Genomic DNA, 17,334 nt, shown 5'->3' on the forward strand with positions numbered 1-17,334 from the left:
AGAAGAATGTATTGAACCATATATACGTTAGCTTAAAGAATACATGCAATCAATCATATGCACAAAATAGTTTTCCAATGACATGACACATGTGCAATGATACATACAGACTTGCATATATGTATATATTTGGAGGATCACATACCCTACCTTGCAAGAAGACTTGGAGACCTCCCTGAAATTCTCGCAAGTCTAGCCCACATATATAACTTCACATCCACCCAAGATAGATACAATCCCAAAATATGTGCACTGATGACTAATTCACTGCAAGGAAACCAACTCATACTATCCAGGGAACATATTCCATTGAAAAAATGCGGGACAGTTGATGAACTTGTTCTTTCACCTTGTCAACTTGTAGTCTACGTCCATTCTCACATACAACTGACCCTTCTCCACCTCTCCCCAGAATATGTTGCATGCACTGATTAGTGTCCTTCATGGTATTCTCAATTTGAGAAATCCTTGCAATGAGAGCTCCAGAGAATTCTCCCATGTCCCTTGCTATTACTCCACCACCATCTGAATGGATTTCTCCCCATAAGAAGGCCACATATCATGTGTCTATGGTACATGGATCCTTATTATGCTCACACATGTCTTGAATGGACTTTAAAGGATTGTATTGCCTTGAATATGATAGGCTCCTACTTGCATGATTGATGGGATGGGTTGAAGCCCCCCCCCCCCCCGGCTCCCCAGTCTAAGTCGTTTCATTCTAACAACAGTGTGACATTCACAGTTAGACTTAAAATGCCTTGAAGGCAACTTGGGTGCCTGATTTGCTCCATGGGTTGAAGTCTCCTCCCTTGCAACAACTATTTTTGTTGTACAAGGGCTTTGTGGCTCACGAAAGAATGACAACACATCGTCAAAAATTGTGGAAGCCTCCACCCTTGTATCTCACTTTGTTGCACAAAGGCTTTTTCGTGCATGAAAGGACGACTCCCAAGCATTTGGAATAGTGGTAGAAGTCATCTCCGCATTTGCATTAAAAATAAAATACAAAAGCCTTTTAGGTATGTATTGACTCAATTGTGTAATTGGATTAGTAGACCCAAGGCTTTGAAATTTGTTATAGTCTAGAGATGAGAGAGAGAGAGAGAGAATGCTCTCACCTCACATACACATAGAGGGACACTCTAATGTTTGCATAGACTTGACACTTAGAATTATCCATGCATCATGCTCAAACCATGAGACAATGTGCCCCAAGGAAGCAAAGAATTCAAAAAGTAAAAAGCAAGGGCGAATGGTAAGAAATAAACATCACCTACCTGATTAAACAAAAGTAATGGAGACAAGCTAGTGGTGGTCTAACAACTAAATCAAGCACCTGCAAGAAAAATAATCAAAGAAAAAAAGAAAAGCTAAGTGAACCATACATGTTTCAGTTTTAAGCATAGGTGCAATGAATCATATGCCTCATGGTCAAAGCATTTCTGTTCAATTTTAGATTTTCATTCATCGTAAGGATTCAAACCTTTGCAATATATTTCATAATAGAGACAATATATCTGACACAACCTCTCTCTCTCTCTCTCTCTCTCTCTCTCTCTCTCTCTCTTCCCCTGCAAAAAAAGAACAAAAACCACCTCAGTCATTGAAAAAGTCTAAGGAACTACCCCTGGAGATGTGAAATTTTAGCACGATGGAGTGCCTACCAAAATTTTAGCCTCTTTGAAAGATTCTAGGTACCTACCTATGTTGTTTTTTAAAATCACAACAATGTCTATGCAAATGCATGTACGCCAATGCAAATGCATAAGCATATATGTCAATGTATGACACTTGAAGTGCCTAATGTCAGTGATGATGCATAACATCAAGGTCCATCCTCCATCATCACTCTCTCTCTCTTTATCTCACCAAGTACACACACACACACGTGTGTGAGTGTCACGTGTGTGGGTTATGTATTCTCTCTCTCTCTCTCTCTCTCTCTCTCTCTCTCTCTCTCTCTTTCTCTCACTTGAAGAGACATATGTGGACACATGGCACCTGAACCTCCCTCCACCTTCCTTAAGATATAGTAAGATTTTATATATATATATATATATATATATATACTTAAATAAATAAGTGTGTGTCTGTATTTGTTTATAATCTCTCTCTCTCTCTCTCTCTCTCTCTCTCTCTCTCTCTCTCTCATTTTAGGCATTTTGAATTCTATTCTACAGTTGCACCTTTTAACAATGTGGACTCTCCTTCAACACTTGTGTACACTATATATGTGTTTATTTGTGGTACATTTAAGTATAAGTGCCCACAAATTAACACTTCTCCCCTATACTCTGCCTTATCGGTTATTGTAATTTACACATGTATTGTCACACATCATCTCATTGGTAAGAAGTACAGACTGATCAGAGAAGGACTTATGGAGATTGCACTTGGAGACAAATCTTGCTAAATATGAAGAAATGTTGCCTCACATTGTTCAAAAATTTACTTATGAAAACGTCCATAGAATTTCCATTTGGGTTCAAGCCCATGAGAACAACTACCCGCAAGCCTTGTTACATATCTTTTGTGCTCTTGAAGGTCACATCCACTTGTAGCAATCAAAGACCCCTCCTACCTAGATCTACATCCCACATAACTCATTCACCATAGGAGACTTAAATTTCCAAATCAAACATTTGCAAACATAACTTTTGAATTTACTATTCCCACCTTGCAAGAAGACTTGGAGACCCCTCGTAAAAGTCTCACAAGTCAAGCCCTCAGATATAACTACTTATCCTCCTAAAATAAACACAATCCCAAAATATGTGCACTGATGACTAATTCACCACATGGAACCCAACTCCTACTATCCATGGGACATATTTCATTAAACATAATGCAATTTTCACCTTAGACATCTTTCTCTAATTGAAATGTTACAATAGACCAATTTTCAAAGACCAAAATATTCCCAAATGCAAGCTTGTCTTAAACCATGCAAATGTATCGTCCCCCTAGTTATTGCCTTCAACAAAATAAAGTAGAGATCTTGCTTAAGCATGGGACACCTATTCTACTAACACACACACACACACACACACACAACATCTATCTGCAAGCCTTGTTTACATGTGTATGTGTGTGTGTGTGCACGCGTGTGTGCGTGTATTGTGTGTGTTGTGTGTGTGTGTGTGTATTGTGTGTGTGTGTGTGTGCGTGCGTGCATGCGTGTGTGTGTGTGTGTATTGTGTGTGTGTGTGCATGTGCGCGCGTGTGTGTGTATTGTGTGTGTCTCACACACACACACACACAGAGAGAACCATCGAGGATCACTTCACATGTCTTTCGCATTCAAACATAGCTTTTGAATCTACTATTCCCACCTTGTAAGAAGAGTTGGAGACCTCGTGCCATAGTCTCGCAAGTCAAGCGACAGTCTCGCAAGTCAAGCCCACATATATAACTACACATCCTCCTAAAATAAACTCTATCCCAAAATATGTGCATTGATGACTAATTCACCAGCACTAGTGAAGAGCTAGCTTGACGGTGTCTCCGGATATGTCCACCAAGGTTTGATGGACTGGTAATAGCACTTAACACTTAGGTGAGACCCCAACCATTGTCATTTGAGGAGTTATGCGCTTTACTTATGGAGGAGGAATTGAGGCTTAAAGCTCGAGATGGAGGCGGCAATGGGGATGCTATGTTCTCTGCCATTGTGAAAGGCAAAGGTGGTTCATGGGTGTTGGATAGTGGTGCCTCCCATCGCATGACCTACAAAAAGGGTCTATATTGTTCCATGCAGCCACTACAGGAACCCATCACTATGATGGTTGGAAATAATGCAAAATTCCCTGTTGAGGGTATAGGTACGGTTTCATTTGTTTCTATAAATGGAGATGTTAAGAAACTATCTAATGTGTTGTATGTTCCACAAATCAAGAGAAAATTGCTATCAGTTGCTTCCATAACTAACCTTGACCATGAGGTGAGGTTCAACAAGAAAGGAGCAAAAGGCAATCTTGTTGGCATAGGAGTAAGGAGGAACAACTTGTATGAGCTAAGTGCTCTTACAGCCACCACTAGAGTGGGCATAAGCAGACTTTGGCACGAAAGATTCAACCACATCAGATTTGCAGTGCTGAAGGAGATGCAGAAACAAGGTATGGTTGCTCACTTACCTGTAGTAGTAGAAATCAAAGAACTGTGTGAAGCTTGCATGATGGGCAAGCAACAGAGAAAGGCATTCCCACAAGAAAGCAAGAATAGAGCAAACGCTCCTCTAGAGTTGGTGCATGTTGACTTGTGTGGTAAGATGCCTCTGTGTGCATGTTGACTTGTGCAGTAAGATGCCTACACAGGCCTTGGGGGGATCTTCATATTTTTTATTGATTGTCGACAACTATAGTAGGAAGATGTGGGTGTACTTTCTTCGTGAAAAGGCTCAAGCTTTTGGTAAATTGAAAGAATGGCTACAGCTTGTTGAAAATGAAACAGGGAGAAAAGTGAAGAAAATCAGATTGGATGGTGGTGGTGAGTTTGTTTCTATAGAGTTTGGAGATTTTTGCAAGAGCAAAGGCATCAAGTGACAAACGGTGACACCACATATGCCTCAATAAAATTTGGTTGTTGAACACCAAATGCAGACCACCATGGAGATGGGGAGGTGTATGTTGAAAGGTGCTAGATTGTCAAACCACTTTTGGGCTAAGGTTGTCAATACTGCAGTTTACATCCTTAATCGTAGCTATACAAAGGCACTCAAAGGTAAAACACCACATGAGGCTTACAACGGTAAGAAGCCATCTGTCTCCCACTTCAGAACGTTTAGGTGTGAATGCTATGCACATGTACCAGACAAAGAGAGAAACAAGCTACAACCAAAAAGCACCAAATGTATCTTATTGCACAATGGAATACATTTTTGTTGGTACACAAATATTTAACTCCAAGAACCAGCACAGTGGATTTCATAGATCTCCTCATGTAATATGTAAAAATAGGTAACGGAGCTATAACTCCAAGAACCAGTGTGGTGATCTCTCCAAGACAACCTTGAATTCTGGGCGAAGATAGGTGGTCACGCCAAAGACTACGCTGAGGAAATGCTCATTATTATGCCATAAACCAGCGCGGTGGTCTCTTTAAGCCAACCTATGATTTGCATGGGCTACGAGCAAAGAAGCGGCAAAAGGATGCATGATGACAGGTGGTCAGGCTAGAGACTGCGCTGCAATAGATAGAATAGAGAAAATGATGAGTGGTAGTGTTCACCCTTTTGAGGTCCATGAGAACTATGGTTTTGCCATTCTTCTTAATTACAATCATTATAGGTGATACCCAGTTTGTATGTTCGATCTCGTAGATGAATTCCACATCAATCCATTTTTGTATTTCCTCCTTTACTACCATAGCATACTTGGGATTCATGGGTTTGGCATCTTCTGTCATAGGAACGATATGTTGTACAACCTTTGGAGGTACACCATATCTGCATATTTCCATACAAAAAATTCTTCACACTCTAGAAGAAGTGCAATCAAAGCTTCTTCATGCTCTAGTGAGAGGTCATCTGTGATGTAGCTTAGCATGGGATCCTTGCATTCTTCTACTACATTAACTTCTTTGACCTTGGTAGATCCATCAAAGCTCTGATTATTCCCTTCTTCCATAGGTCATATAGCTTGTTCAAACCATATTTTTTGGTCTTGGACCATGTATGCTTTATCATGGGGAAGAGCATGGCGAAAGTCTACCCTATCATCTTCTGATAGATCCTTAGGGAAGTGTTTAGCCTTGGTTAGGCATACCTTCTTTCTAGCTCTAGTGGTTTTAGTGCTTGGTGGTTGTTCTTTCTCAGCATTGATGGATCCTACTGGTGCAATGAATCAATTTAGCCATGAACCCCAATTTCATGAAAACTCATGATCAACTGTGGTGGCTCCGAAATACCTAGGCCAATGCAGATAAGACTTTACCTTGACCTCACCTTTCCTTACCTTGGAGTCCTTAAGCAACTGAGCATGTTGAGCAAGACAGCCTTGCCTTCATCCTGTCTATATGGAATAGCAATTTATGTGCCCCTCTTTTCAGGCACATTTATGGTTGCCAATATGTGTTTCCAATCATAAAAGAATTTGGGTTCTGGTAATGGAGCATACCAATCATCATCCTAGTCCTCTCCCTCTTTCCTCTCATTGCATGCCTAGAGTACTTAATGAAAGTTGTCTACTATGTGGTGCTAAACTCTACTTCAAATAAATGTTTAGAGATTGAGTGAGCCTTCCATGAGTGGAGGTCTACTCTCATGATGCTCATCTTCTCGCAAGTAAATATTGTTAGAGTGCTAGTCATGGACCAAGCCAATAAGATGCATAAATGATCACTATCAACCACACTTGATAGGGAAAACCAAAGGTCTTGATTTTAATATCTTTGAGCACCCCCATTGGGTGAGGTGAACTGTGGCTCCCCATCTGCTAGTTTAGCTATCAAAGAAGTGTAATCAAGCCTGGGTCTTCCCCATTTTTTGCAATATTGTTTAGTAAAAGCTAACATTGGTTCCTCTATCCAAGAATTTTGTAACATTGTGATCATGGTAGGATATGGATAGCACTAGTTAGTATCATCACTCTCAAAGTATTGACCTAGCTTGTTGACTAGTACCTTTGGAAGATCTTGAGACCCATTAGGGGATTTGACTATCTCTAGTTTCAAAGGCTCCAGTGCTATTACATGCCCATTTATCTAGTCGGAGAGGTCTCTCCAAAGGGTGTGGTTACCTTATAGTAATGTTGTAATGGGTATCCTTACCTCCATGGAGAGGAAGGATGATAACTGAGTAATGTCTTGAGGTCCTACCATCAGTTCCAAGCCCATTGATTTTGGCTCTTTGAAGCCATAGCAGGACATGTTAATACCTCTTCTAGTTGATACAAGGCAAGGTCTTCTTCAAATATCCATTGCATCAATGTGGGGCCCTCCAATACGAAGCTTGAAGCACATTCTTCCTCCACCTTTTTAAGCACATGCAAGGACTTAGAGGCTCAAGTAGTAACATGGTGCCTTGGATGAACATCACCCACTTACTAGCCTTGAGCCTTTTCTCAAATTTATCTTGGCACCCATGTACCAAGTTTTCCACTTCAATGGGGTTGACAAGGGGGTTGGAATAGTCACCATGTCCTAAGGGAGTTGTAGGCATCCTATTAGTCAGGACTCCCCATGTCTCCTCACTCTCCTTGGGTGGGTGATTGATTAAATTATCCTTTGCAGGAGCATGCTAGATGAAGAAGACATGGATGTTTCCTCATCCAACCCATTGTGGATCATCAGTTTATTGGAACCTTGTCCAATTTTAGTGGCACCTTTGTTTTTTACTCGCGCAGCTTGAGTTGACCCTCTTGACTATGATGTACTAGCCTCATCTCTTTTGGCTTGCTTACGAAGACCTTGTTGAAATTTTTGGCTTGCAATCAATCGATTGCATTTCAAGGATACCAATGATATTCAAACATATTAATACTTGTGGCCTTAGAGTCAGTGGCTGGCATTGAGGGCCTGCACATCAAATAGTCCTATGGAGATGATCCACTCTGCACCTTGTGCACAATGTTGCAACAGTGGGTTCAGGTTGGCTGTCCTTATAGGGCATTCCTTTAGATAATGAGGTCCCTAGCATTATGGCAAGTGATTTGTTGATGTCATCCACTCATTGGCTCTATGAGGACCTTGACATATATAGCACTGAATCAGTGGTTTCCTTGTTAGGTTATTCATGTCCCTTGCTTTTTGAGAAACAAGACTCACCCGCTATACCATAATACAAATGGTCATCCTACATAACATAACATGCAAAATCTAGAACAATTCGTGTTTTCATCATAAGGTAGATAGTTGTTCCCACTAAGGTCATTCTTAAGCTCTTCCTAAACACTACATAATTCCTCTACCAACACTTGATTCATAGGAGTGATTCGTGGTGGTGGTGGTTGAAGTCCACTTGATGGAGGTAGTAGAATGGTTTAGGTTTTATATTGCCCTTAATTGGCCAACATAGCTCCTTGATGGCCAATTGAGCTTGATTGGCTGCAATGAGTGGTGCTAGCAAGGTCTATTGTGGCCTTGGTTAGTACATGGGCTGGGGGATCACCTTAGGATAATGACATTACAAAGTATCATGCTTTCCCCAATGTGCACAGTGAGCATAGTAAAGTTCTAGTCTTTCCTAAAGACAAGGACACTCATTAGTAGGGTGATTTCCAGTGCATACTCCGCACCACACATTATCACATCGTAGGTATAGGTGGGGGTTTGGAAACTTCTTTAGATTCTCCCCCTTTCCACTACTGGCTAAGTTGATTTAATATGTTGGTAGCCAGTTCCTCCATATTCATCCCCTTTGAGGCCGTGTTTGCTTCTTTAGTGTCCCTTAAGACAGTAGCCATTGAGCATTGAGACACATCAAATGAAGTTGTGGGATATTTCTCCCTTGGGGCCTTCTACATCATATTGTCACTTATATGTATCACCTCTTTGTTGCATAGCTCAAACAAAGTGGGATTCATTGCAAGAAAATTATCATGGCATTTAGAATCCCAAAGCCCTATGAGGAGTTACAAGCACAATGGGGGGTGTTTCTAAAATGCAATTGACTTATCACTTCAAGCAGCTTCAAAATTCTCACCCAACATCATTTTTGAGTGTTTTTAACTGCTTCTGACACTATCCATGCCTTAGCAACCACCACAACTACCTTTTCATAAGATTTGATAACTGAAACACTTAGAAACACTCATAATCACTCAAATAAACTCCAAACAACCTCTTTTCACATCACACACTCCTATATTCCAAAACCAACAACTTTTCATTAAGCTATGAAGTATTGGGCAATAGGTAGATGATGAAAGAAGCAAATGCAAGCAAAAGTGTACCTAGAACTCCCACTAGCAATACAAAAAATGTGTAGTGCTCAATGGTGACTCACATGTCATGGGGATCTTGAAGGAGAACCATTGGAGCTTTGAATTCAGGACTATGCTGAGAAGCTTGATTTTGAAATGACTAAGCTTACTCATGCAGACATAGCCCTAGGTAAGGCTTGGCATTCTAGGAAGAATCCAGCCATAGATTGGAAAAAGCACATTTATCAATTCAAGATGAATGATGTGCTGTATGTCTTACGAGGTGAAAAAGATATACCTCAAGGACCGTTGGTTTCCATAATGGAAATTCAAAAAGTTCAAGAAGAGATTTTGTTTCTTCTACCCTCCAAGAGAAGAAATGAGTGCATAAGCCATCCACAAATGTCACCTTTGTGGCTCCCGAGTTGTTGCCATTGTGACTCTATGAGAAGGAAGGGGATGGAAAGAGGGGGACGAAGGGAGTGGGAAGGGGAGGGGAAAGGGACATGAGAAGAGATGAAGGGAGAGACAGTGACAATCATAAAAGGCAAGCACGAACATAAGAACTAAACCTAGAAGACAAGATGGCTTCTTATCTATAATTGTGCATACAACAACTAAAGACCAAAGTCAAAGTTCTTCCCTTTTTATACAGTCCACCTTTTGAAGGGATGGCTAATACTCTACTCTCCCGATTGCTCTCTTGCTTCCACTTAGCCATTCTCTTGGGCCCAATCGGCTCCAAGGCTCAAACATATCTCTCTACTTCATTAATACAAAATGACAAAGAATGGAAAAATTACAAATTTGGCATGGTTAACCAATGAGGTTAACATATGAGAATGTTGATGCAAGCAATTTATTGACTATGCAAAAACCATGTCACAATAACAACAATGGAAGAAGACATTTTGGCAAACTTTAGTGTTCCAAAGTACAATCGTCAGGATGAACACCCCTATGCAATTCTGTTGGAACTCCTAACTGATGCATCCGTTCCCATAGTTTATCTCGCAATATTGTGTCAAAAGCTGTAACATGCAATGATAATCTGATTGTGTAATTCACAGCAAGACCTTCTTTAAACCTTTAGCAAGGAATTAGCATCGTACACCATAGAGAGAGAAAGGAGATGAGGGTAGAGAGAGAGTAGAGTCAACAAGCGAGTGGGTCCCTATACCCACTACATTAGCAAAAAAGGGAGCTCATTTTGGGCCTTTTAGGGTTTAGAAAAATAGGCTCTCGACCAATCAGATGAGGGCTAACATAACATTGGAAAAATACCAAAAACCATGTAAAAATATAAAATAAGTCATATTCAAAATCTTTTTCTTTTATTATGTCTAACATATGTGATCTTCAAAAGATGATTTTCTCTGCAATATTTGATGATTCTAACAGTGTGAGCACATCCATAGACATCGAAAACCGATGCCTAGAGGCTTAAAAAAGGGCAAAAATGCTTGAAATGGGGGATTTGCACAAAAATGCAATTTGGCCAGCTTGCACAATGATTCTTCTTTCATTTATTATTGTATCATTTGAGTGGGAGTGAGATTCATTGAAACACTTTGGTGTGAGTGATAGTGAGAAATCTCTTGCAAGTGAGAGTGAGAATAGCTCGGGGGTGGTCGGGCGGTTTGAGCTCCGTACATGGAGTATTGTGACTCCAGGATTGATTGTAAACAATTTTGATTCAACAGAAAGTCTCCTTCTATTGTAGTTTAGTTTTCTCCTTCTCTCTATAGAATCAATCTTGATTTTGAGGTTTGAAGTGTCTCAAGAAAAATTTCGACCATTTCTCAATTTGTGCATGTCATCTTTGCACAGGGACCATGATAATCTTCTCTGTATCACTCCAATTTGAAAGTGCTCTCAACAAAAGCAAGAGCAAAAGAGGGAGAGACAGAGATAGAGAGCCACACAAGTTTTGGTGGGTTCAGAACACCCTAATCTTCTTTTTCATTCATTTATATATGCATTTGAGTATTGTACATAACCGGGGTAAAGGCACAGTGACCTTTAACCCCCACAACCTCCCACTTAAAGGACAATGTGCCTTTAAGGGAGAACAACCAGTGAGCATACTATCCAATGCCCATCAATACACGACAATACTCAAACCGCTGACTAGGTAGACTCTTCGTCAGCATATCTGCAGGGTTATCATCTGTATGAACCTTGACAAGCTCTATGCACTTGTCTTGAAGTACCTCCCTGATGAAATGGTACCTGACCTCAATGTGTTTGGTCTTTGCATGAAAGACTGGCTTTTGTGCTATCTAAATAGCACTCATGGAATCATTATGCCTTAGCCCTTTTAGTGTAGACGTAGTGATCAATTTCACTCCTTCTAAAACCCTGGGACCGAATGAAAGCATCAAACTTTTGATACCATTCTTTAGGTGCTTGCTTAAGACCATAGAGACTCTTCTTCAAGTTGCAAACTAAATGTTCTTTGCCCTTTTCTTCAAAGCCTTCTAGGTGCACCATGTAAATTTCCTCATGCAAATCCCCATGCAAGAAAGCTGTCTTGACGTCCATCTGCATAAGCTCCATATCCTCTGATGCCACTAGTCCAAGCATGCATCTAAGTGTGGTCATCTTCACAACCGGAGAGAATATCTCATCAAAGTCCACATGCTTCTCTTACTTGAACCCTTTAGTGACCAAACGGCCCTTGTACCTAGGCACATCATCACCTGTGACCATCTTGTAGACCCATTTTCATGGCAATGCTTTCTTTCCATGTGGCAAAGAAACCGAGTCCCAAGTCTTATTCTTCATAAGTGAACTCCCACTTGCGTTGATCCTCGCACATCATAGCCTCTCTGTAGCAAGAAGGCTCCCCGCAATCAATAAGCATCACATAGTCTACCCCTGGAACAAACCTATCAGGTAGTCTAGACACTCTAGATGATCTTCTCAAGGGCATTTCAGCTTGCTGTCCCACCTGCATATCAGCCACATTTGGTTCCACCAATAGATGATCGATCATCTACCCTTGATTGTATACCTGTGGAAGTACTTGGTGGTACCATTTCTTGCACATTTGGTGCATGGACAGCTTGTTGTCTATCAACATATGCAGGTGGATTCACATCCTGGAAAGTGATTCTCCTCATTTCCACATCCCTCATGGGTGCCTTATGCATCTTCTTCTCATTGAAGACTACATCATGGCTACGTATGACCTTCTTTGCTTCTGGATCCCAGAGATGATAGCCCATCTCTCCACTTTCACCATAACCCAAAAAGATGCATTTCCTAGACTTAGGATCTAGCTTCTTTCGAAGCTCTTTTGGCACATGTGTATATGTCTCACACCCAAATATATGCAAATGAGAGTAAGAGGGCTTCTTGCCACTCCATGCCTCTTTAGGAATACCACCATCCAAACTCTTACTAGGTGATCTATTGATCACATGCACTGCAGTCTTTATTACCTCAGCCCAAAAACCACCAAAAAGACTTGCATTGGAAAGCATGCATTGCAACCTTTCTTGAATGGTATGATTCATCTTTTTTGCAACTGGATTTTGCTCTGGAGTATGAGGGGATGTGAGCTCCCTCTTAATCCCACGTGTATCACAAAAATGCTAAAAGTCATGACCATTGTTAGTCCGTAGGCATTTAAGCGTTCTAGCTGATTGATTCTCAACCAAGGCCAGCCATTTCTGAAATACATGGAACACATCACTCTTCTGAGCTATAGCATAAGCCCACACTTTCCTAGTTGCATCATCAATGAATGTCACATAGTATTCAACCCCGCCTAATGACTGTGTAGGCATGGGACCACATACGTCTGAATGCACCAAATCAAGCTTTTCAAACTCTTTCTTTCCCCTTCTTTTATGGGCTGATTTAGTCTGCTTCCCATAGAGATAATGCTCACAAAATTCAAAATCAGAGAAACTCAAATGCGGTACATAACCCAAATGGCATAAGAGTTTCATTCCATTCTGGCTCATGTGCCCCAACCTGCAATGCCACAAAGAAGTGCTTGGCTGCTCGGTTATTGCAACAACATGATCAAATACTTTTGATACATGTAAGGGATACAAAGTCCCACACTTGGCACCGCTGGCCAAAAGCATAGAGCCCTTTTGAATTTTCCAACTCTGAAAGCCAAAAGTGGTGTGAAAACCAGCATCATCTAGTTGACCCACTGAAATAAGACTCTTGGTCAACTTAGGCACATGTCTCACATGTTTCAAAATAAATGCAGACCCATTTGCAAAAGAAAACTTTATGTCACCTACTCCCACTATGTCACATGCATAGTCATTTCCAAGATGCACACAACCTGTCTTTCCACTGTCATAAGTGGAGAACCATTCCCTATGGGGAGTAACATGGAATGAAGCACCAGAATCCAAAATCCAATCCTGGGAATATGCATCATCTGAAGTGGTAAGCAACTCTGTAGATAAATTAGACATGAAGAGAACGTCATTGTCACTATCATGTGTGACTACATTGATCTCCTCGATCTTAACATTTCCTTTGTCCTCCCTTGGACTCTCTTCCTTCTAATTTGCACCCCAATTTGCATTCTTTTTCTTATCCTTTTGCTCTCTTTTTAGCTTGTAGCAATCCTTTTTCATATGGCCCTTCTTGCCACAGTCATAACACTCAATGTTCCATGCCCTAGATTTGCTACTAGACTTCCCTCTTTCTTGGGACTTCCCCCTGAACTGTGATCTGCCCCTTTGCACATTTAAGACTGCATCCTGCTTGTTGCCATCCATAGACTTCTGTCTAATCTCCTCGGCCAACAAGCTACCCACAACATCATCAAATTTCAGTACTCCACCAGGTGCAGAGTTACTGATAGCTGTACGGAAGGTATCCCATGAGGATGGCAATGAACATACGAGAAATATTGCCTTAGTCTCTGCATCAAAATTCATCTTCTGAGCCTGAAGCTGGCTGAAAATAATATTGAATTCTTTCAAGTGAGAAGCAATGGAGACCCCTTCCTTGCTCCTAACGGGACTACACAAGTATAGAATAAAGTATTTCGATCAACCAGGGTGAAGGGTTGGTAAACTATAAACCAGTGAGCTCAAAAATCTTCAAGGGGGTTATATTTATAACCATTTCTGGCCTGCTTGTTATGTTCCATTACAAGAAACAAGGTTGTTAGAACCAAAGTATCCGTAGTAAAAACAACCATGTAGACATTAAGGTCCCCGCAAACATCCATTACTATAAATCATATGTAAACCTTTTTGAATGGTACAACTCTTATAGCATACCTATTATGGTATTTTTCAATACCATTTGTAGCCATTCGGCTCTAGTGTTAAAGGCGCACTATTCATAGCTTCAATACCATACTGTCTTACAATATACAAACCTTTATACTGTAGCACTTAGTCTTATCTAGCCTCACTACTGGTCTCGAATTATAGTATTTGTCATTAACATTGAGAAAATGGTTAATTTGAAACTTGAATAGCCCGGCTTACCACTCTATCATGAACTCCGTGCTTTCGGCTCTTTTATCATATACTCCAAATTATGTCTAGTCTGTATTCGGTTTCATATTAGGTCTAGCTTTTCTACAACCATGTACGTGCCCATTACTACGTAGATATTACCAAAGGAAAGTGCAAGGTCAATCCTGTAGAAAGGATGTATATCTCACGTTGAGTAGTAGCCGCAAGTCTACCATTTTAAACGTATCATCATGCGTATCAGGAATATCTCTCGCCTAGCGAAGTTCAAGCTGGCACTAGGTAACCCGAGAGATCTGCTGCACATATTAAGTTTGTAGATTTACTATTTGACTGCAATACAAGCGATGGATAGTCTGCTTTGTGCTGGTGCTGGCTGAGCTCATGCATGTTTGCATTTCCCATTGGTATCCAACTCGTGTATCATAGTGGTATCCCGTTCTAAGTCTACATTTGTACAATATCTTTAGTGCTAATCTTTTTCAGTGAGTCTCAGAGTGCATAGAAGTCTAACGATTTCTATTGTTAGCCAGATGTTTCTATGTCTGGTTGCTTCTAACTTACCCATTCTCCTCGACCCAGTCTCATTGTGCACGGGGAAGAGGTTGGGTAAGAAAGCCAGTCAGCTCTCGTTATTCTGGCGTCACATTTTACAATATACAAACAAGTCAAACAAAATGCATGAACACAGCCACTCCTATAGCTCTTCTGTTAGGCAATGAAGAGGAAGGGGGAAGGTAGATTGGTGAAAGAAATATCCCTGCAAACTTAACTGTGTGGTATGTTGGACCTAGATGCACATGTATATGCAAAACAACGTTGGCAAGAAGATGAGCCAAAGGTGGATGAAAGGCTGTTTGCTATTCTGGACGATGCATTGCATTGCAGAAAGAAAGAAAGAGAGAGTTTGCTGTGAGCCCTTATGCTGGTTCTTGTAGGGGGTGTGAGCAGAATGGTGAGATAAATTAAAAACTGACAATAGTTGATGCGTGGGTCAGATTATTCTTAGAAAGTGGATGTTACTATGAGGACATACATAGCATGCATAAGGAGGTGGCATGGCATACAAACTTCTACATTGATGATGAATTGAAGCTTTTCCAGTTCGTACAGCTGCTGAGCATGCGTTGCACACTTGGCAATTGGGGGGGAATATATTATGTGAAAAATTAGTCAATCGCCATATGGGCTGCATTACATCAATTTAAGACTGGGCTGTGTTCAGAGTGACCCCTCATCTCGGGTGGTCTCCCCTGAGGAAAGCTGTGATAGGACGGACCTCAATAGAGTGTGCTCTAGTCACTCTCCATGCGCTGCAGGTGGTCTCTGTGTCCCTTTCCTAGTAATCTAGGCTGCCCACATGTTAGTTATTTCCTCCACCTCCATCCGGCTGTGTCTTGGGGCTCACTCAAATGCATAGAAGGCGTGACGTGTCGTTGTGCTCTATCAGCCTCTCTATCCTATGGTCTGATTGCCTCCTGTTGCTCTCTATTCCGTCGTAGCAGGATATCCATGTGGCGGCGCATCTCAAGCAGATAGAGCCCAATGCAGATCTGGTCATGGAAGTGGATCAATCTTGATAGTGGGCCGAGCCCACTCCCATCCTGATAGAGAGAGTGGTATCATCCCCGGATCTCGTAGTAGGCTGGGCAGGCGTAGAGTCTCACTCTTAGTGTGCATAGCATGTAGATCTGATGTTCTCTGGGTATACGTGCTGCTCTTCCTGTCTCAATCCTCAACTGATGGGATGAAACCCGCATCTGTCCAATGGCGATCCTCAATGCATGTGAGACTCCTCTGTCCTCCAGATACTGGGGGTCTGATGATGAATCCCTCCACTAATACACTCAACAAGTGCTCGTGGTAGAACTGAGGGGAGCTCTTGATCTCCCCCCCAAGTCCAAGATGTGTGGAGTTGGAGGAGATTTAGCTGTACGATACGGTTAATCTCATCCCGTGGGATCAACTCAAGGGGTGCATCCGTACTATACTAAAAGGGGGGAAGCATGTCCATCTGAACTCCGTGCCTAGCAAACCATGTGGATATACGTGCATACCGTGTGTCTGCTCTCGGCTAGTCATCTAGATGACTCCATGGCCAACCTCAGTAGTCTCCATCAAGGTAAGTCCGAGACTCTATGAATGAATGTCATTGTCTGGAAGATGGCATCAACGTGTAGTGGTGTCATGGGTAAGTCTGCTTGTACTATCTCATGTGGAACTGAGGGCTTACTCCGAAGATCCCATAGTCATCTGTAGCCGCTCAAATCTCCTCCACTCTACTATCTGTAGGTCATATCCCCAGAAGGGTGCTGCATACATGGCAGTCGGTCGCAGTAGCGTATCGAAGATCCAACACTTTGTTGGTCATGCAGGGGAGATAACCATTGGAAGGTCTTATGTATCCCTTTGTTTGACTTCACACCCTTGGGAAACCTTGCTAGCATGAGATCCTAGCCATAGATTTATCCTTGACCACCATGAGATGGCATGAAAAACTATGAGACTAGATGTATCCTTGACATAGCCTGAGGCATTGCCTTGGTTTGATGGGATATCTCAAGGTGTATGCCACAGGCTGTGTGTGTGCTAGAGGCACAGTTAGGTGCCCATAAGCACTGTTAGGTGGTGGTAGATGCCACATAGGATGATTGAGAGATTCTAGGAGCTGATTGAGGAGATGATTGTGGAGCTTGGTGGCTCATGTAGAGGTGCCTACATATGGACCTCACCTTTCTTCATTCCATAAGCAAGCAAGCATTCTCTCATTTCGTGTTCAGCTTCATGCTTTCCTTTCACTTCTTCAACAGTTAATGGGGCAACAGTTCTTTAGAGTAAGGAGTCAACACGGGTAATGCTTCAAGGGGTACTAGCCTTGAGGCAGGAACCTTGGCTGAAATGTCAAAGTCGAAGATGGTGGATGGACTTCCACCCATTACAGGCAATGATGGTGTCTGTAGGGCTTGTCTAGAAGGCAAGCAGCACATGGATAAGTTCCCACAAGAGGC

General features: G+C 41.6%; 1 non-coding gene across 1 annotated transcript; it reads right to left on the bottom strand.

Moving 5' to 3' along the window:
- Window positions 1-10,645: 10,645 nt before the first annotated feature.
- LOC147881538 (U6 spliceosomal RNA) lies at window positions 10,646-10,751 on the bottom strand. The gene has a single exon (XR_015540508.1). It is a non-coding gene; the product is annotated as a U6 spliceosomal RNA (small nuclear RNA).
- Between the last annotated feature and the right edge of the window lie 6,583 nt (window positions 10,752-17,334).

The sequence above is a fragment of the Dipteris shenzhenensis genome, chromosome 31 (assembly GCF_047967505.1).
Source record: "Dipteris shenzhenensis isolate YYH24624 ecotype China chromosome 31, Dip_SZ_1.0, whole genome shotgun sequence".
Classification (NCBI taxonomy): Eukaryota; Viridiplantae; Streptophyta; class Polypodiopsida; order Gleicheniales; family Dipteridaceae; genus Dipteris; species Dipteris shenzhenensis.